At 40.2% G+C, this 21919-nt stretch overlaps 1 protein-coding gene across 2 annotated transcripts in view; it reads left to right on the top strand.

Moving 5' to 3' along the window:
- DGKB (diacylglycerol kinase beta) overlaps nt 1-21919 on the top strand; it is a 279608-nt gene that overhangs the window by 132609 nt on the left and 125080 nt on the right. The gene's annotated exons all lie outside the window — the stretch shown is intronic.

Raw genomic sequence — 21919 nt, 5'->3', positions numbered from 1 at the left:
GAAGATTTTAATTAATGTCTCTGCTCTTTCTTTAGTCATGGGAGCAGATTTCTCTATTTCTCCCAGCACTATGGTATTCTGACGTTTATGCAGTATATTTTCCCCAAGAAGCCCCATGAAATTATAGCATAATCATTACTTTTAAAAATATTTTTGAAATGCTCTGCTTGTATGATAATCCATTTGATTTGCTTATGCTTTTTTACACATGTATCATAATTATGCAAATAAAAGTTTTGTTTTGATTCTATCATAGTTTGCATTTTTAGAAATAGCATTATTCAGTCAAGTTGTTTTTCATGCCTTTGCATTAGGATGTTTGCAAAATTAAACTCATTTCCATTTTACACTTCAGTTTGGGAAAATATATGACAGGGATTTATGGTTATGGTTTTATGAAGACTGCAGTCCTTCAATGCAAGTCTCAGTGTCCAAGCTCTTATAAAATAATTTATGGTACTGAGCTGTTCAATGTTCTTTGCTTCTATACTGCTATGACCACAAATAAATATTCAAGATGCAAAAATTGAGGTAATGTCATCCTTGACAAGTATGAGGACTTGTGGAGCCTGCTTGAGCTCTCCATTTACTTATGATCTGATGTTATTGCTAATGTTTTGCCAATGCAAAATTGCTGAATGCTAATGAAATATAGTAATCTACTGCCTAGGAAGAGTTACACATATTCTTTCCTACCTCTATAATACTCTTTTCACAATAAGAAAACACAATTGAGTCACAGAACAAAATAGAAACGCATCTCCATTACATTAAGGAGTTAGTTGCAACTGTTATTCTGAGAGTAGAACTATATAGATGTCTTCTAATGTCTCAAATTTATAAACTAAATTTACTTCAGAGTAATAAATATTATTTCATTAGATTGAGTTTATATTCCTGAAACAAAAATAGGAGAGGTCCCAAAAGATGAATCAAAATAATGAGTGAGACACATTGCTGTCAGTGAAAGGATAGGAAACTTCTCTACCATATTTTTCTAAACTATAATAGGATACACTCTGAACTAATGAATATGATTATCAAAATGGCTCATATAGACATTACACATATTTATATTTGAGAATATGTTCTATTGAAACAAACATATACACAGTTTTCTTTTATTTCTAATTGGGATAACTTTGAACTTTGCTTTAGAGTTCTGGTCAAAGAGTATAGTTTTATAATTAACACTGAAATCATTTAGCTTGAGACATTCATTTAGAAAAACATTTGTTATTTCCAAGATATTCAAGCTTTCTGTGGAAAGATTACATAAGATTTCTCAGCTTATATTAGGATTCATGTTCTGTCTTATATTTTTAGCAAACTAGAGCTCTTAGAGATGAGTGATAGCATTAATGAAGAGGCCTCTATCAAATGAAAGTACCAAAAATGTGATTGTAAGAAGAAGCGTGATTGCTTGCCTTTTTGTTTTTTGTTTTGTACTAGCATTACTATTCCTCAATAATTAATGAATGAGACAGAAATACTTGGACAAAAATCTTCATTACATTTCTGAGGAAAATTAATATAATCATGTATGTTGAGAATGAAAAACTAGTTTGAATGTTGTCACCTGCTCTTTAGAAATTATTGGAAAATACAATCAATTATTATTTCATCTAGGGAATCTAATATCCAAGAGTTCAGTAAGCAATATGGATACTACTGTATGCAGCTGTTTCTCAGTGATATAGATACTTTAGTTCAAGTTTAGTTCATCTAAATTACCCACGTAGAAGAGAGATACTTGATGAGATGGCATCACTGCCTACATTTCCACTCATGGCAATTGCAAGAAAAAGCAGCAGAGGCTTAGTCATGGTGCTGAAACATGCCTTTCATTGAAGTTGTTTTGTTACTTAACATAAAACAACAAATAATACATTTGAGCAACTGAGGCAGAAAATCTCATAAGGCTTTTTCCAGAAAAAACTAAATTTTAATTCAAGTTGGGATGCTTTAGTGCAGAGGTCACCATCCAGTGGTCTGCACACCACTGGTGGTCTGCAAGAAAATCTCCGCAGTACACCCGGGTGGACGAGCTGCTCCAGGATGACCAATGGGCAGTGCTATGACTAGAGCCTTGGAATATGAGATCAGCCAGGCAGCTCATGGTGGGGCTGGAAATTTCAGCCGTATAGGGTGGTATGTGCAACTTGCAACTTTGCAGGTAGTGCAACATGCAAGGAGTAGCACAGCCCTCATGGCCAGAATGAGGTAATGGTGCTGTTGTGGCAAGGGGTGGTGGTGGCGCAGGCGGGCAGAAGCAATGGGTGTTGGCGATCAGGACGATGTTCCTGAGGAGCCTGTGCTGGGTGTGAGTGAGAGCAGGATGATTCATGGAAGAACAACACAGGTGACTCCGGAGTAAGAATGCTAATTAATGGCCCCTCCCCCTAGGGAATATAAGCCTGGTTTCAAATGCAAAGGCAAAAGTTTGAAGGAGTCAGTGTGATGATTACAGACTCTGATTTATTGGACTAATTGGCTGCAAGCCATCTGTTATCTACAAAGAGGGTTATTTGTGGAATAAAGCCGTGAACATTTCAGTTTTGGAGTTTATCTGTGTTTGCTTTTGGAAACTTTGGCTGAATCAGAAGAGGGAGAGGGAGAGAGAGAGTAACAGACAGACCTATTTCCCATAGAAAAGAAAACACTGGGAGCCACAAAACCTGGGTAGGTGTGGTGGTGGTGGGTCATGTAACTGGGTGGGAGTGAGCGATGTTGAGTTGGCCACTCCCACCCAGATTATATGGCTCCCAGTGTTTTGTTTTCTGTGGGAAACAGGTCCAAATGACTATTTGAGTGTTTAAGATTGCAGAAACAGGTTGCCAAGCTATATGCCTGAGGTACCCGATCCCATCACTGGAAGGTCAGATGCTTCAGCAAGTGGCAGCTGAATTCATATTATTGGTCTGTGGGATTTAAAATTATGAATTTAGTGGTCCCTGTGGTCCAAAAGGTTGGTGACCCCTGTTTTAGTGGTGTTTTTCCCAATAAAGCCTATGGATTAATTGTATCTCAATGAGTTAGTGGGCTAGGCAATTGACAGTTCAGTTGTTGATACATTTCTGAAGGAAGTTTGATTTGATTTGATTCAATCAATAGAGGCAATTGATTAATTGATTATATGCTGTCAGATCATTGTCAGTTCTTAGGAAGCACATTGATTTTTTCATGACAATCTGTCCCTAATCTGGTCCTCCAACCGTGCACCCATCATCACTGTAACTGAGTCCCACAACTTCTCTAGACAGATAGATATTTGCATAATATGTCTGAATTAAGATATTTTAAGTCCTGTCATGTGTCTCAAATGAAAATTCTGGGTAATTTTGTTTGTGATCCATTAACTCATTGTAGTGGCTATCCCTGATATTCTGAGAATTTTCTCAAGCACCAAAGTTCAGATATGTCAGTACTCTTCCTATCCTGCCACTTTGATATTCAGGTTTTGGTTTATAAAGTGCTATAGGGATACTATGACTTGTACAGTTCTGATGTTTGTCTAGGTAAATACACATCTGAGATTTAAATATATTCTTCAAAGTCTTTGTGGCTGTTCTACCAAGTGCTGGCTGGTAGCATATGCAATCCCAGTCCATTTCAATTTACTGATGCATTAGATGTAAATATGTAGTCATTTCATTTCATCTTTCATTGTATTGAGTTTCTCTCTTCATGCTCCTTATGGTCCATATTCCTAATGTAATTCTGTCTTTGCATCTTCAGTTTTTCTTTTCTTTTATGGCAAATCAGGAACTAAACCTTTTGAAGGTTTTAATCTAGTAATTTCACACATACCATTAGTAGTCAGTCCATCTTGTGCTGGTGATGTTCAGTGCAACCTGACTTGAGGGGGCCATCACCATTTTGTCATTTTGTATTTATTATCTATTTGATTTTCGTAATGAAAATTCTGGAGTGATTGGCCATTCTCTTCTTCCATTCAAAATCAATTATGCCTTTGTCATTGTCACTAAAGTCATAATCTTGCCTTCAGCAACATTCTATATGCTACTGCCTAAAATAGGTGATTATTTGCTTTATCTGATCAGTTAGGATAGATGATAGATAGGTAAGGAGAGAGAGAGAGAGAGAGAGAGAGAGAGAGAGAGAGACATACAGACAGATACAGAGATAGAGACAAAGAGACAAGAAAGAGAGAGGGAGACTTCATTTTCTGCAGTAGGTATATCATATATGACTTCTTTTTTGATTGCAGTAAAGCAACATATCTAGCTATATTGTGTCTGTGAAACTTTTACCATAAAGCTTGATGAGTGCAGCATTCAAAATTTGGAATGTCAAGGTTTATTACTGTGTGTAGTATGAAGTCTGACGTGTTAATACATACATTTCTATGCCCTTTTCATTTTTAATTCTTCCTTTACATATTCCCATAATTCTTTTAATGGACTTTAACCTCACAAGAATTAATAAAGACAAAGTTTTGGATGAGCTAGGATGTCAGCTTTTATTATAAAGTTAAATCAATACCTAGTTAATGCCCATGGTTTAGTGTTTAATAAAGTAAAATAAAAACTGATAAGCTGTTTAATGTAGCAAGAAAATGCTATTAAATCAGGCGTATTGTTTGAAATTCAAGGCCTCTATTTTAGAGTAGTTCTTTTTCATAGAACATTATATCCTTTGACAACTTAAGATAATATAAAAAGTTCCTTTATGTATGCTCTTTAGGATTAATGAAATTAACCTCACTACACAAAGTTATGTACAGAGTGGATTCTGGCAGACAGTGTTTTGGTGTCATCCCTTTGTTTCCCGATCATCCTCAGACTCCATTAGAAAACTCCATAATAAGACTATTCTTATTAAGATAGATTATTGTAACATAATTTTGCAACCTGGGCTGTGTTTCCATTCTTTCCTTCTTAAATTCCGAAGAATCAGTTTGTGCCTCTTTCTTATATATTACCTAGTTCTTAGTTCAAAGCATGCTCTTCAGCATGTTATTGTAATAACAATTTCTGAATAATTTCTTCAAGGTTATCTCCATGGTTGCCTTACATCACTAGTAAGACATCATTAGAAGGAAGATACTTTATCATCGTTTTCCGAAGGCACAATTCCAAAGCATGATGCATGTATGTTGAGTCATTCCCAATCAGCATGACTAAATGTTTGGCCTTCTAATTCAATATATCATTAGAGAAGACTGCTCTAATAATTTTTTTAAAAAAAAATAAGAATTGGGAATTGTGTTTCCACTGACAACGATAGGGAAAACATTATATAAACAGAGATTCAGACTTTAGATGACTAAGTGCAGAAAAGGAGTCTTTTGAGTTTTATTGGTAAAGGACAATTATCAAAAAGGAAAGGATTTAGAAAGAGTTTGAGGGAAAAGATGAGTAAAAAAACCAAATGAGTATCCTTGCATTATTTTAAATTTATGCAACCCAAAGGACTATACTTCCTATTTATTGTAGTTACATGTAGGTCCACCAAAATTTTGGCAGTTTGCTCACAAATTCACAATCAGATAAGACTTTGCTGCCAACCAATAAAGGGCGGCCACAGGCAATAATGAAGGAACCAGATGACTAGCTAAGAGAGAGCTATGAAGAGATATAATGATTCAAAAACAATCTTTAGATTTAACAGCAGGGTTTTTCATTGACTCCTTCCCATTTTAAGTAAATATGAATTTTCAGTTTTCCAAGTTCATGCAGTGAAATATTTAAGAAATATACTTTACGAAGTGATGATAATTATACTTTGGATAAGTACCACTTTTAGGAATATGCCCACATATTTTGCAAACTAATTGGCTCTAACAAAACATGTTTCATTCTCTGTGAAATTCCTGAGTTTTATATATTACACTTTTTATTGTGAGATGCGGCATTAATCTTGTACTTTTAAAGTACAAGAGTGTAACTAGCAAAAGCATCCTTCAAAATGTGTTTTCATGAGGCATGCACCATCTTGTATGCCTCTATAAATAACATCTGAATCTGAACTAAGTTTTGATTTTACAAATTGGATGTATTTTATATGTTATGCGTGTATTAGAAAGTTTCATACAGTATCAAATAAATGAGAACTATAAATCTTATTATTTATGTTTTTCCTTCAAGAGGGAGCATTAAAAGTCTGAAAATTAAGTTTTCACAGTTTAATGTAACAGGAATAAAATACTACATTGTAATGGAAAATCCTGATTTTTCAAACTGATTACAAAATTTTTATGATTGAAATAAATATTTTAAATGGATTGACTTCTATAAAACAAATATCTTTCAGTTCTTTAGTTCTTATGTTTTTTAATGTAGAAATGTATTCAAAGAGAAATAAATAAAATTATCTGAAGTGTTGCAATGGAAGAAAAATGGATTCTAAGAACATTCGTTGAGTTTCATGGGATTCATATTAAATTTCAAAAATATATGGACTTAATATTGGAATTGTTAGCAGTTAAGCTTTGAGGGAAATTCGGCTACCTTTCAGACTTATAGCTTTCAAATATTACTGCATTTTGTTTGGAAGTTAAACAAGACCTTCATCAAGAGCCTACTCTCTATACCAGATATATAGAACAATTATTGAATACTCAATGAGGGAGTAAAGCCAAAGAAATAGGATTTACTCAGTTCTGCCATCTAGGAGGGAAAAAGAGTTCAAGCCAATTGGCTATGCCATATGACAGCCCCTATAGAAGGACAAGCTGTCAGACAGAGGGTTGCTGGGTTTTTACTTGTTTTAATAAAAGGTTGAAGTTGAATATCAGCCTCTATCTCTTCAATCTCCCACTATTCAACACAGATTAAATACATGTATAGACATTATAGTTCTTGGAAAACAGATGGGAAAGAGATTAATATAAAATATCCAATGAGCAATATTTCAGTATTCATTGATATTAGATAAAATCGATTTATTTTCTAAAATTATTTCATATACTTAATATGAACATAAAGAGAAAAATGGTTACTGACAACCAGATCTTTCTTTTGTGTCCAATATGATTGGATTATTATTTGACAGGCACTTACCTGGGTTTGAATCTCCTTGACTGTTCAGAGCCAAAGGATTTGAAGGAGCTGGAATACAGTCTGGGCCATGCCTGTGGGCCTGGTACATTAGGATGCTGTGAAGCAAAAGCAGCAGGCTAGAAAATGGGAGTGCTTTGCTACGTTGTCACACTTATGGGTGCCTAAAGAGACTTCGAAGCAGTAGGAATAAGCCTGTTGTGGTTGAGCAATGAGAGGCTAGACCAGGGCTTGAGTGCAACAAGACTTTATTGTAGCAATAAAGGACTGAACGTGTTAACCCTGCCTGGAGCAGGCTCACAGCGATCAGCGACTGGCCGGACCCTGCAGCTGGCTTTTATAGCCGGCTGGCGAGGGAGGCCAGCCAATGAGGGACAGCAAATGCCCCCGCAGCATGAACGGACCTGGGTGGGGACTTTGGCAAGTTCCAGGGACATAACACCCTTCCCCCAGATGCGAACACGCATAGTCACTTAAATAAGCGGGCGGTCTGTGCTGGCGCCCGAGCGCCGTAACTCCGGAGAGTTACCGAGTGTCTCAGAGTTCAAGGCAACCGGTGGTGCTGGTGATGGTGTGCAGCCTCGCCTGGGGATGCACAGGCACTGGCGTTGTGCTTGTGTTTGGTGATGTCGTGGCCCCGTCTACTGGTTCTGGTGGCGGACCCGTTGGGCAGTCCCGGTCTACTGCCTGCTCTCCCGGTCCGGGCGGTGGTGGTGGAGCGACTCTGGTGTGGTCTTCGGTGGGAGCTTGGTGTGGCACCTGGGGGTTGACCTGAGCCCACGACCCGACATTGGCGAAGGTACCCTGTCGCTTCCTTAGCTGGTCTATGTGTCTTCTCCAGATGCGGCCGTCTTCCAGCTGTACTCGGTACGACCGGGGACCGGTGACGGCTACTATCACTCCTGGAATCCACAACGGGTCTCCGGCATAGTTCCTTGCAAATACATGTTCCTGCAAGACAAAATCTCTGACCCCGTCGTTGAAGCGAGAGGGGTGTCAGGGCAATACGAGGGTGGAGCCTATCCAACACAGTCCTTAGGCGTCTACCCATCAGCAGTTCAGCAGGGGATTTGTTGGTGACCATGCACGGGGTCGAGTGTTGGCTTAGCAAGAAAGCGGGAGAGTCTGTGATGCCAATCTTCTTTGTTGAATCTGGCTAACGCTTCTTTTGTGGATCTAACGGCTCTCTCCGCCAGTCCGTTGCTGGCAGGATGGAAGGGAGCTGTGAAGATGTGTCGGATACCTAGATTTGTGGCAAAACGGCTAAATTCTGTTGAGGCAAACTGGGGGCCGTTATCCAAACTATGGTATCAGGTAGCCCGTGTGTTACGAATAGGCGAGTTAGAGCCTTGGTAACTGCCAGTGTGGTGGTCGTGGATAGTTGGGCCACATCGATCCATTTAGAGTATGAATCAACGACCACCAGGAAGGTTTTGCCGTGTATTGGACCCACTAAGTCAATGTGTAGCCTTGACCAAGGCACGTTGGCGCTCTCCCACTTTGTGGGGGTGGTGACTGGAGGGGATGGTCTGGATTCTTGGCAGGGCTGGCATGAGCTTACCCATTTGACGATGTCGTCTTCCAAACCAGGCCACCAGACGTAGCTCCGTGCCAACGCCTTCATCCGGACGATGCCCGGGTGGCCCTCGTGTAGTGCCTCTAAGACTGGAGTGCGAAGTGAGGCCGGAATAACAACCTGGATGCCCCACAACAGGCAGCCCTGTATGCTAGACAGCTCCTGTTGGCGGGTCTTAAAGGGTGTGAATTCAGCTGAGAGGTTAGAACCCGGCCACCCCTCCTCACCCAGTCCAGTACCTGGGCGATGGTTTTGTCCGTCCTGGATTTGGTGGCGATGTCGAGGGCGGTGACAGGAAGGTCGAGCTCGGTGACATCGAAGATGGCATGGACGGGGCTGGGTCTTCTGCTGGAGCTGGCAGGGGGCAGCGGCTGAGGCGTCTGCGTGGCTTAGCGTTTTCCTGGCCGGTGGATGAGCTTGTATGAATAAGCCGCCAGGAACAAGGTCCACCTTGTCATTCTGGGAGACAACACTTGGGAGTCTGCTTGTCTCCGGAAAGAAGACCCAGGAGAGGCTTGTGGTCCGTGATTAGCTCAAAGTTGTGGCCAAACAGGAATTCATGAAATTTCTTAACATGGCCACAGCGGCTAAAGCCTCCTTGTCGATCTGACTATAGTTACGCTCTGTTGCTGAGAGCGTTCTGGAAAAGAAGGCAATTGGTGCCTCGGAGCCGTTGGGTAGTCTATGGCTTAATCTGGCGCCAATCCCAAAGGGGATGCATCCGCGGCTAGTACCAGTGGGAGGTGTGGGTCAAATTGAATAAGGACCGCGTCTGATGTGAGCAGTGATTTGACTGCGCAAGCAGTGTCTTCCTTGTGTCCCCAGTGCCAAGGTGCTTTTTATCTAAGAGCCTGTGTAAGGGCTCTGCTACTGATGCCTTGTGAGGCAGAAATGATGCATAAAAGTTCAATAATCCCAAAAGGCTTGGGCTCGGCTTTAGTGGTTGGCGTGGGTGCCTCATGAATTGCCTTGACCTTGGACTCTAGGGGGTGAATGCCTGAGGCGTCAATTTTATAGCCCAGAAAGTCCACCTGTTTAGTGGCAATGGCACATTTTTCCTTTTTTAATTTGAGGCCATGCTGTCTGAATCTGTCTAACACTGCTCTGACTCTCTGGAAGAGTTGGGGCCTGTCCCTGGCCAAGACCAATATGTCGTCAGTAGGGCACTATGCCAGGGAGGCCCTGTAGTATACGCTCCATGAGGGATTGGAAGATGCCCGGGGCAACACTTACGCCAAACTGGAGACGCTTGCACCGGAAGGCACCCCTTTGGGTCACAATGGTCTGCAATTCGGCTGTTTGGTTGTCAACAGGGAACTCTTGATACGCTTGTGACATGTCCAATTTGGCAAAAATGTTGCCAGGCTCAAAGGTATGCAATAAATGTTGGATGACCGGTACTGGGTGCGCGCTAACTTGTAGAAAGCGGTTGATTGTTGTTTTGTAATCTGAGCAAATTCTCAGGCTGCCATCCTTTTTTAAGGGTGTGACAATTGGCGTCTCCCATTTGGCGAAGTCTGTCGGCTCAATGACCCCTTGCTTTAACAATTTATCAAGTTCTGCGTCTAGTTTAGGCCGAATGGCGAATGGGACTCTGCGCGGTTTCAGCCGGACTGGAACCGCTTGGGGGGTCAACTGCAAATGATATGGGGGTACCATTATAACACCCTAGTTCATTGCTGAATACGTCTGAGTAGTCAGTGAATAAGGAGTCAGTGTCAGAAGCTGAGACAGCATGGACTCCTGTTAACCCTAGGCCGAGGTAGGGGAACCAATCAAGCCCCAGAAGACTGGGGAGGTTGCCGTTAACTACCACTAGAGGCAGGTGGCCTTTGAAAGCTTTAAAATTAACAAGAAACTTGCCTTTGCCGAGTACTGGGATGTCTTTTCCCTGATAATCCCTCAAGGAGATCTGGCACTTCTGGAGCTGGTTTCTGGAGAGTCTGGGCTGGATTCTCTTGAGGGTGCTCCAAGAGATGATTGAGGCGCTGACCCGTGTCAACCTCCATACGACAAGGTTTACCTTCTAACAAAATGGAGAGTGTTATTTTACTAATAGAGTGACAGGTATGGTTAGCATGGTAGCAAGTATGACAATTTAGTACTTGCCTTTGGGACCCAGAATGTGAAAAAGAAGGAACCTTTTGTGTTGAGTTGTCGCGGCCTGGCAGACTCTAGCGATGTGGCCTTTTTGTGGCAATGGTTACATATGGCACCTTGAATTTGCACGTAGCTCTCGAGTGAGGTCCGCCACAGGATAGGCACAGGACGATGTGTTTGGGTGCGCTGTTGGCTTCTTGCCTGGCTCCTGCCTGTGGTTGTTTGGCATGGGTGAGGCGGTGGATGTCTGTTTGATCGTTAGGGTCGTCCTCATTGACTACCTCTTCTGAATGAACAGTGGCGCAGCTCTGTTTGGGAACGGGGCCTTGGATTTCAGTGGCGGACTGGGTTGCCAGTTCTGCAGCCAAGGCTTCCTCGACGGCCTGGGATAGGTTGAGGTCCTTCCTGGCGAGTAGTCGCCTCTGGAGGTGAAGGTCTTTGACCCCGCAGACGAGCTGATCGAGGAGCATGTCATCAAGATAGTTCCCGAACCCGCAGTGGAGGGCTGCAGTCCTCAAGGCGGCCATATATTGATTGACGGTTTCCTTTTCCGCTTGCTTCCTCATCCGGAAGGTGAAACGCCTCGCGATTTGCGAGGGTCTGGGGGAGTAATGGTTGGTGAGAACCTCTAGCAACTCTGGCCAGGGAACATTCTTTAACTCACGTGGAGCGACGAGTGCTGTGGCGGTATCAAAAACGATGGCTCCGCAATAACTGAGGAAGAATGACTTTTTTCTGTGCTCCCCAGCATCAGCTAGACCGATAGCGTCGATGTAGTGGTTAAAATGATTCTTGTATGACTCCCATTTTTCTTCTTCCGGCTTGAATGGTGGGAAGGCTGGGTTGGAGTTCATGATGAGGACTCCTGCGTGATATGCTGCTGAGAAATCTCTCTGGGACAACAAATAGCACTTGTGCTCTTGTCAGGCTAGTGACTACAGCTCTGGAGAGGCTCCACAGACCTCTCTGCTCTCTCTGGGCTACAATGGGCTAAGCTGCAACGGCTGTTGGCAGCGTTTTGAAATTTGCGCTCCTGGAGAGCGTGGCGGTGATGGCTTGCCGCCTCTGATAGCGCTTTCAATTTCGCGCCTGCGTAAGTGTCAGTAGCTCGGAATAACAGCACCGTGCTGTCTTCGGCAAGAAATCCAAACGCCAGCCGTTTGAATTTCGCGCTCTTTTTGTGCTAAGCGGCTGCGGCTCGCAGCGCTCCACTTTCCTCTGTAGCTTGCTAACAAGCAGCTACAGACGCTATTACTTTCGCTCTTGCTGACCGAGCTCTCCTGCGGCACGGCTGCGGTTCAGCGGTTTTAGTGATTTCAGCTGTTGCGAATTGCCTCTGGTAGCCATCCCATCCTCGTCGCCAGTGTTGTGGTTGAGCAATGAGAGGCTAGACCAGGGCTTGAGTGCAACAAGACTTTATTGTAGCAATAAAGGACTGAACGTGTTAACCCTGCCTGGAGCAGGCTCACAGCGATCAGCGACTGGCCGGACCCTGCAGTTGGTTTTTATAGCCGGCTGGTGAGGGAGGCCAGCCAATGAGGGACAGCAAACGCCCCCGCAGCATGAACTGACCTGGGTGGGGACTTTGGCAAGTTCCAGGGACATAACAAAGCCTACTGCTTCTAACAGGCTGGAGAACAGGCCAGAAAAGCATTGTTTCATCTAAGCTGCCAAACCTCCCAATGCCAGCTGCAAAAAAGCAGGCTGGAGGATGAATGGATGGAAGAGTGGAAAATGAACCATGTCTTTGGACCTGGAATGTTCAGCATACCTAAGGGCCTGCGTCAGCTGCTCTAGGAAATTTGGAGGTTAGAGAAGATAGCCAAGGGATAGACTACTGAGTGCAATCTTTCTGTGCCAGCTTCATTTGTTTCATAGGCTGCTTCTGGCATTGTTCACACCAGCTTTGTCCATGAGCCTGCAGTAGGCTACAGTTCTGGCAGTGGTGGGATTCAAATATTTTTTACTACCGGTTCTGTGGGTGTGGCCTGGTGGGCATGGCAGGTGAAGGATACTGTAAAATCTCCCGTCAGAAGTGGTATTTGCCGGTTCTCTGAACAACTCAAAATTTCCACTACTGGTTCTCCAGAACTGGTCAGAACCTGCTGAATATCACCTCTGAGCTCTAGCCACAACAGGTTTATTTTTTTTTCTTTGCACCTTTTTTGCTTCTGACTTATTTATGCTCATAGGTGTCTAGAGCTTTGGGGTATAGGCAGTGTCTAGGCCAGGAGTGGAAGAGTGGTAGCGAAGTGGGAATCTGCTGTGGACCTTTTTCTACTGTGGAGCCCATCTTATCTCCCCCCCCACCATAAGCCCTAGAAAGGAATGAGAGAACAATCGAAAACATTTCAATTTGTGACTATGTGCCTCTGAAATCACTATGTGACTCCCTCCTGTGGGTGAGAACCAAAGAAGAAGATTGCTTGGGTGGAGATAAATGGGAAGGGAAACCATGCCAATAGGTGACAAAGGCTGGGAGATAGCTTAAGATGAAAACCAAGCCTCTTCAAAACCTTGAATAGGACCCAGAAGCACACCAGCAACCAACACAATTCGCATTGATCTTTAAAATCAATCTTTAAAGCATTGGGTTAGTCTAACTCAGGAGTCGCCAACCTTTTGGACCTCAGGGACCACCAAACTCATACTTTTAAATCCCGGGGACCACTAATATGAATTTTGACTGATGGTGGCTTGCTGACGTTGGTGGGAGAGAGAGAGAAAGAGAAAGAGATCTGATTTAACCTCTCTCTGTCTCTCTCTCTCTGTCTCTGTCTCTCTCTCTCTCACACACACACACACAAAAACACACAGAGGCAGGGGTGGGATTCAAATTTCTTAACAACAGGTTCTGTGGATGTGGCCTAATTTGTGGGTGTAGCTTAGTGGTCATGTGACTGGCTCAGCATGGCTTGTATGTAAATATTATAAATATTTATATAAATATTGATTTTTTTATAGAAAAAGAGCAACTTTTACCCAAAATCAGGCAAAGCAGGCAGGCAGATTGAGTTGCTCACAGAATCATAGATTCATTCCAAGATCTTTGAAATCAGCTACCTGAGCCTGTCACATAAAATTTGCTTGAAAGCAAACTCATAAAATTAATTCACAACACACCATGTACGTAAATATTGAATTTTTTTTTATAAAAAAAGAGCAACTTTACCCAAAATCAAGCAAAGCAGGGAGGCAGATTGAATTGCTCACAGAAACACAGATTCACTTTGATAGATCTGTGTTTCTGCCATCGGCTCTCTGAGTCTGCAACTGAATAATAGAACCTTCAGTCCCAAGGGAGTTTCGACTCTGCTTAAAAGCAGAGTTGAAGATCTAAAGATTAGCTAAAAAGGAAGAAATCCGACAATTTTGTGCTTTCTTGCTAATCTAAATCTCCTGGCGCAGCAGACCAGCTGATGGTTGGAAAAAGGAAAAATAGCAACTTAGCAGGCAAGTTTGCCAGGTAAGGAGTGAGTGGATGGGGAGGGTTCCCGCGGACCATGTGGGCAGTGCAGCTTTGTGTTTCTGTGCAGCCTGGATTAATTACTTTGGGGGGGGGGGTGTGTGCTCTGGGGCTGACATTTCTCTGCGAACCACCAAAATTTTCTTGCGGACTACCAGTTGGCTGTGGCCCACCGGTTGGCGACCGCTGGTCTAAGTGAAGGAGATCTCCCAATTCTATCTGCCCATTCCTCTAGATCCAGAAGGCATGCTATAAATTCTATTAGCTGGAGAGCTACATTTAGCCTTAGTTCATAGACCTTTTCTGTTATGGCACCTGCTCTATAGAATATTCTTCCCTCAATATTTCATACTTTTGATTTTCTGAAGCTTTCCTAAGGCTTCCTTTTTTAGTTGTTATTTTTTAAAAAATAATAACTACGTTGATTGTTTTGGTATTTATTAATTGTATTTAGCTTTCTTGTATATATCCCAGAATCATTGTTGTGAGATGAATGGCAATCAATCAATAAAAAAACTTCTCCAAAAAGCATGTACTATGAATTATATTTCTTGTGAACCTCCTCTATAATTTCTTTGGCTTTAGGATTGATATGATTAAAGGGATGCATTTAACCCTTTCTGTTTGTAAGCAACCTTTTATGATTATTTTTAAAATATTTTAATTTTAATTTTTTTTTAATTTTTTTTTATTTGTCAATCACTTACAAGATAATAGGTAAAAGTATATACATAGTTATGAATACATGAAATGGGTACATATAAGAAAAATAAAAAAAACAACAGGACAGGGACAGTAGGCACATTGGTGTGCTTATGCACGCCCCCTACAGACCTCTTAGGAAAGGGGTGAGGTCAATAGTAGACAGTCTAAGGTTAAAGTTTTTGGAGTTTGGGGAGGAAATCACAGAGTCAGGTAGAGTATTCCAGACATTGACCACTCTGTTGCTGAAGTCGTATTTCCTACAATCAAGTTTGGTGCGGTTAACCTTGAGTTTGTATCTATTATGTGCTCTTGTATTGTTATGGTTGAAGCTGAAGTATTCATTGACAGGTAGGACATTGCAATGTATGATTTTATATACCATACTTAGATCAGATCGAAGTCGGTGTAATTCAAGGTTTTCTAGGTCTAGAATTTCAAGTCTGGTGGCATAAGGTATTCTACAATGAATAGAGGAGTGGAGAACTCTTCTTGTGAAATATTTCTGGACTTTCTCAACTATGCTAATATCAGATATGTAATGTGGGTTCCAGACTGATGAGCTGTATTTGCGTATTGGTCTAGCAAATGTTTTGTATGCTCTAGTTAGTAGTGTGATATTACCAGAGAAAAAGCTACGTAGGATTAGGTTAACAACTCTTAATGCCTTTTTGACTATGTAGTTATAGTGGGGTCTAGCACTTTAGATCATTAGAGATGAGTATTCCAAGGTCCTTTACAGAGCTTGGATCATCAACAAGATCTTGTTGCATATAATGCTTCATATACCTTTTTGTTATTGTTGTGCCTTTGAGTCAGTGATTTCTTGCTACAAATCCCTGCAGTTTTCTTAACAAGAATTCAGAGGGTTTGCTGTTGCGTTCTTCTTAGGATTGAAATATAGTTACTAATCTAAGGTCATCCAGTTGGCTTTGTGCCTAAGGCAGGAATAAAACTCATAGCTCTAGGTTTCTAGACTGATGCTCTCGGAAGTTGTGGAAGCACCATCACTTGAGACTTTCAAGAAGAGATTGGACTGCCATTTGTCAGAAATGGTGTAGGATCTCCCGCTTGGGTGGGGGGTTGGACTAGATGACCTACAAGGTCCTTTCCAACTCTGGTTATCTGTTTGATCTGTTTGATGCCTTAATTATTGCATACACTGTAAATAGGTAACCGTTACACCTAAGCAAAAGTTGTATTTTTTTTACATGCAATAAAGTTTAAGATGCCATACAGCCCATATATAATACACTGCTTTTTACTGGTTTTGGTAAAAGAAAAAGGTGTTTAGTGGTCTGGTACATTGTTACTGAATGAAAATATTCAGAAAGCTAAAATCTTGGTTTTAATATACAGCAATGTACAGGCTTTTTAAAAAATGGGACCAGAAGACTAGCTCCTTAATATAAAGAAACTTTATTTTCAGAGAAAAACATTGTTTGATAAATACAAGTTATACCAGTGTAAATGTATCATTTGCTTTTTAAAACTGTGCCTTTATTCTATAAAAAGGTGAGAATTAGGTTTGCAAATTAGATGGTATAATCAGACCACTTGTCTAGGTGCTTACTAAATTTGTTTTCTTCTGCATGTCAGATTTCTTATAATTAAAACTGATGTTTAAAAATCATTCTTTTTCACTTTTAGACAAAAAAAGCCCTAATTATATGTTGTGCCATCCCTAAGAATTTAACACTCTTTAAAAGGAATATAAGAAGTGATTAAATGATAAATTTAAGAACCGTAGTTAAATTGGCAGAACACTAAATATAAAGCAATACTCATTCATCTTGTTTAATTGCTTTTGCTGCCATTATTAGTTATTCTACTTAAACTTTTCTTTTAAAAAAATCACATCAAATTATCTTGCAGGGGCAAATTCATACTGACTTCACATGCCACCGCAAATGTGAAGTTTTATGCCAATATATATGTGACTGATTTTCTATTTTTAAACAACTTAAAGAGATTGCTAATAAATCACTGCATGTTGTATCGGTGGAATTAGTTTATCAGTCTATATTACAAATAAAACCAATGTATAAATTAACAATGAGGACATAAGAACAGTTCAAAATTAGCCTATAAACATTTATTTGCATATTTTTGTTTTCTTTTTGAAAATAAATTTGCCATGGTTGAAGTTTAGACGAGTGAATTTTGCTACCTGATTACAGGGGATAGGAGGTTGTTCCTGGGAAGAATGGTAGAAGAACCTTGGTGATATATGCCAAAGAGATATAATCCCAAAGGTGTGAAAGCAATTCCAACTCCCATGCTAAAATAAGCTTGCACCTATATTGTGTGGTAGTGATATAAGAAGATCTTGGAAGCAGAATATAAATTGAAACAATACTATTTTCAAACTGTGTAATAGAAGGCACTGGTAACTTATACCTGCATTTTATCAAGAAAACCACATGTATAGAAAATACAAAATGATTGAAGATATATTGCCAGTTCAAGAGCCCCTCAAGTCAGGTGGCATTCACCATGCCACTGAGGAACAGCTGAGGATCTTTCAAAGTACTAATAGTATTTATTACATGGCTAGGTTAAAGACTCCATGATATATATTTTCTGTTGATGCTGTGCAGCAAAAAGAAAAAGAAAACAAAACAAAAATGAAAATACCAAGATTTACAAGGGAATATGAATGTAAAAACCTTAAATGGAAAGTTTCAATAGAGTGCAATATGAAATGAATCAATTCCACATTGATTAGGTATCAGCAAATTGAAGTGAACTAGTTGTAAATATTTAAAGTCAGAAAATCAGACCAAAAATGAAGGGAAGGTGGCCCTTTCAAAGTTATAAATAGTTTAAAAGGAACAAATATTGTTTGTTGTTGTTAGTTGCAAAGTTGTGTCCAACCCACTGTGATCCCATGGACAATGTTTCTCCAGGCCTTTATATCCTCTGCTACCCCCTGGAGTCCATTTAAGCTCATGGCGACTGCTTCAGTGACTCCATCCAGCCACCTGATTCTCTGTCATCCCCTTCTTCTTTTGCTCTCAGTTGTTCCCAGCATTAGGCTTTTCTCCAGTGAGTCCTTCCTTCCCATTAGGTGCCAAAGTATTTGAGTTTCATCTTCAGAATCTGGCCTTCTAAAGAGCAGTCAGGGTTGATCACTTCTAGGATTGATCAGTTTGATCAGTTTGATCAAGGGATTTGTAGGAGTCTTCTTCAGCACTATAGTTCAAAGGCCTCAATTCTTTGGCACTTAGCCTCCTTATGGTCCAACTTTCACAGCCATACATTGTAACTGGGAAAACCCCATGGGCAGTATCAAAAGGCAAAAAAAAAAAGTTTACATGTACTTAATGACTGAATGCAGGCAGTTTTTGACATATGATCACAATTGAACTCAAAATTTATGTTGCTAAATGAAATAACTGTTAAGTGAGTTTTGCCCATTTTATGACCTTTCTTGCTACAGTCGTTCTCTGCAGTTGTTAAATTACCAACAGGTTGTTAAGTGAATCTGGCTTCCTCATTTGCTTGGCAGAAGGTCACAAAGGTTATCACATTACCACAGACATTGCAACCATGGTAAATATGAACCCATTGCCAAACATCTGAATTTTGATCAGGGGACCATGGAAATGCTGCAACAGTCATCAGTGTGAAAATGACCATAAGTCACTTTTTTCAGTGCCATTGCAACTTTGAATGTTCACTAAATGAACTGTTGTAAATCAAGGACTATCTATACTATCAGAATTGTGAACCACCCTTTAATATGGCAATTATTGAAGTTTGCACACTTACTCCTTGTGCATCAGAAAAGGAGTTTCATGAATGTTATGATCTAATTCAAATTATAGTTCAAAGAAGTTTGAAGCAAAATGTGCATTGTGGCTGGAGACCCAAATGATAAAGCTGGAAACATTAAAAAGGAAAATGTAGTTGGATTGTAAGGTTTAGGAAACCAAAACAAAAGAGAGCCCACTTAACAATGTCTGCATTCCAATTATTTCTTCATAATTACATTCCCTTCAAACAATCAAAACTGCACGTGTATAAATGCATATTGCCTTATGGTGAATGTAAAAATGATACTGATTGTATTATTGCTAAAAGAATATAGAAGAGTTCAGTTCAGGTTCAACTGTGTGTGATGACAATGACTCATCTGGATAGGGGTTGTGGTCTGTGAGGAAGGTGTGCAAAAAGTGTGTAAAAGACATTGCAGATCAGCTAAACTAAACTGATATAACATGCACTAAAACTGAAGTTTTAAACTTCAAGCAGACAAACTTTACCAAAATGGGGGATTAGATAGAATAGTATCTTGAAGGGTGGCATAGGAACAAGAATAAGTGCTCTGGATGCTGATAAAATCTGCCTTCTTGAAGGAAATTAGTTTCTACTGTATATGAAGCATATTAGTAAAAGCAAAAGAAAGAGAAACCAACTTTCAGCAGAAGTACGTAGCATAGCAAAAGAGAAAAAAAACCCCAACATATAGGAAATATAGGTAGCCCTCAACTTATGACTACAAGTGAGCTAAAAATTTATGTTGCTAAGTACAAAATTTGTTAAATGAGTTTTGCCCTGTTTTACTACTTTTCTTGCCACATTTTAAAGAGAATCACTGCAGTTATTAAATTAGTAACACAGTTAAGTGAATCTGATTTTTTCATTGACTTTGCTTGACAGAAGGTTGCAAAAGGTGATCACATGACCCCAGCGCACCGTAATAAATATAAGTCAGTTGACAAGCATCAGAATGTAAAGCATGTGACCATGGAAATGCTGCAATAGTCATAAGTATGAAAAATGGTCTGTGTCATTGTAACTTTAAATGGTCACTAAATGAACTGTTGTAAATTGAAGATTGGCTGTATAAGAATAGTGGAAATGTAGCTGATAGAGAAATATATAAGAATCTGCAGAAAGAAGCCAGACAAGTTATTAGGCTGCTAAAGCACAGAAAGAGGAGGAGCTGGCTAAATCTAGTAAAAGGGGGATAAATATTTTTTAGGTACACTAGTAAGAAAGGGGGGGAAACTCTGCAATTGCCAAAATAAAAAAAATCCAATGTTAAGGGAGCTTTAGCTATAGCAAAACATCTGAACAAATACTTCTGCTCAGTCTTCTTAGAAATAAATGCTAACAACTGGAACAAGTTGACTAGGGACGTGATGGCTCAGTGGCTAAGATGCTGAACTTGTCAATCAGAAAGGTCGGCAGTTTGGCGATTCAAATCCCTAGCACCACATAACGGAATGAGCTCCTGTTACTTGTCCCAGCTTCTGCCAGCCTAGCAGTTTGAAAACATGTAAAAATGCAAGTAGAAAACTAGGGACCACCTTTGGTGGGAAGGTAACAGCGTTCCTTGCACTTTTGGCATTTAATCATGCTGGCCACATGACCACAGAGACATCTTTGGACAGTACTTGCCCTTTGGCTTTGAAATGGAGATAAGCACTGCCCCCTAGATTGGGAACAACTACCACATATGTGCAGGGGAATCTTTATCTTTACCTTTTAAAACAGGTTGGGGGATTATATTAGTCATATAGCAGTGTACGGGTTTTTTTCAGTGTTTATAGAAATGGGGGAAAGCAGATGAGCTAGCCTGCTTAAAACTTAATAAAGCAGTGGGTCCAAAACATATTCATTCCAGAGTTCTGAGGGAACTTCTAAATATTCTCACTGGACCATTACATGATCTGTTTAACCGGTCTTTTCTAACAAATGAAGTTCTTCAGAAATGGCAAATAGCTAATATTGCAACCATCCACAAAAGGGGGCTAGAGCTGGACATAATAAGCCAGTGTGCTTAACATCCATAGGAGTGAAATTAATAGAATCACTCCTGAAAGCAGCATGGCTTTATTGACGGTAAATCATATCAAACTAATCTTAACTAAGTCACACATTTTTTTGGACAAAGAAGTATTCTGGACATAAAGTGCCTTATCTGGATTTTAGCAAAGCATTGATACAGTTTCACATAATGAGCTCATAAAGAAGTTACATGGGCTAGGATGTAGCCACTGGATGGTTCAATTGATAGGAAGCTGACTCAGGAATAGATCCCAGTGTGCGATTGTACAATGGTGATGGGGCACATCTGAACAGAGATCAGTCACAAATGGCTCAGTTCTGTTCTGTTCAATGTGTTTGTGATATAACAGAAGGATTTCTAGTCATAGCAGATAACTACAAAATGAATGAACTATGAGGCCAGGGAGCTGTGAAGGCAAACAAATTTCTGAGATGCATCACTAGAAAGATCATCAGCAGGAAAAAGAGGTTTTACTTTCTCTAAATAGGACTTTAGTCAGATCCAATTTGGAATACTGTGCTCACTTCTGGAGACCTCACTTAAAAATATTGATGAGACTAAGTAAGTTCAGAGATGATCAACAAAAATAGTGCAAGGTCTGAGACAAAACATATTAAGGAGATTGGACGAACTGAATATGTAAAGCCTGCAGGACAGAAGAGAAAGGGGGAACATGATAGAAACATTTAACTAGGTTTTAGAACACCGTATTTTCATTATTAAGCAAAAAACAAAAACACAGGGGCATAATCTCAGACTGACAGGAAGGAAGTTCAAAAATAATGTTCGAAAGTATTACTTCACAAAAAGAATAGTAGAAGTATGGAACTAATTTCCAGTGGATATCATGAGCCAGTCATCAGTAACTGAGTTTAAACATGCTTGGGATAAGCATATGTCCAAAATTTAAAAATAAAAATAATAAAAATGTTTTAGAACAACTCAAAGGGCAGACTTGATGGGCCACTAGGTGTTTTCCTGCTGTCAATTTTCTATGTTTCTAATTATAACAGCAAAGATATAACCAAGGACTGACTGTAGAAGACCAGGAACAACTCATGTACAAATTGGGAGAAGAAAGGCAACCAGTTTCCATAACATAATTTTGAGCATATTCAGTTTTCAAGGAAAACATTAGAAATTGCTTTGAAGTCCTAAATGCCATTGATTGGGAACCAAAGCAACTTTAGAATGACATCAAAGAAGTTATGAAAGATGTGAAAAGAGACTGCCAAAGACCAAGAAACAGAAAG

Source organism: Pseudonaja textilis, chromosome Z (assembly GCF_049901715.1).
Source record: "Pseudonaja textilis isolate UNSWEBS1 chromosome Z, rPseTex1.2, whole genome shotgun sequence".
Taxonomy (NCBI): Eukaryota; Metazoa; Chordata; class Lepidosauria; order Squamata; family Elapidae; genus Pseudonaja; species Pseudonaja textilis.
Note: the sequence above shows the minus strand (reverse complement) of the source record. Positions and strands in the feature narration are given on the sequence as shown.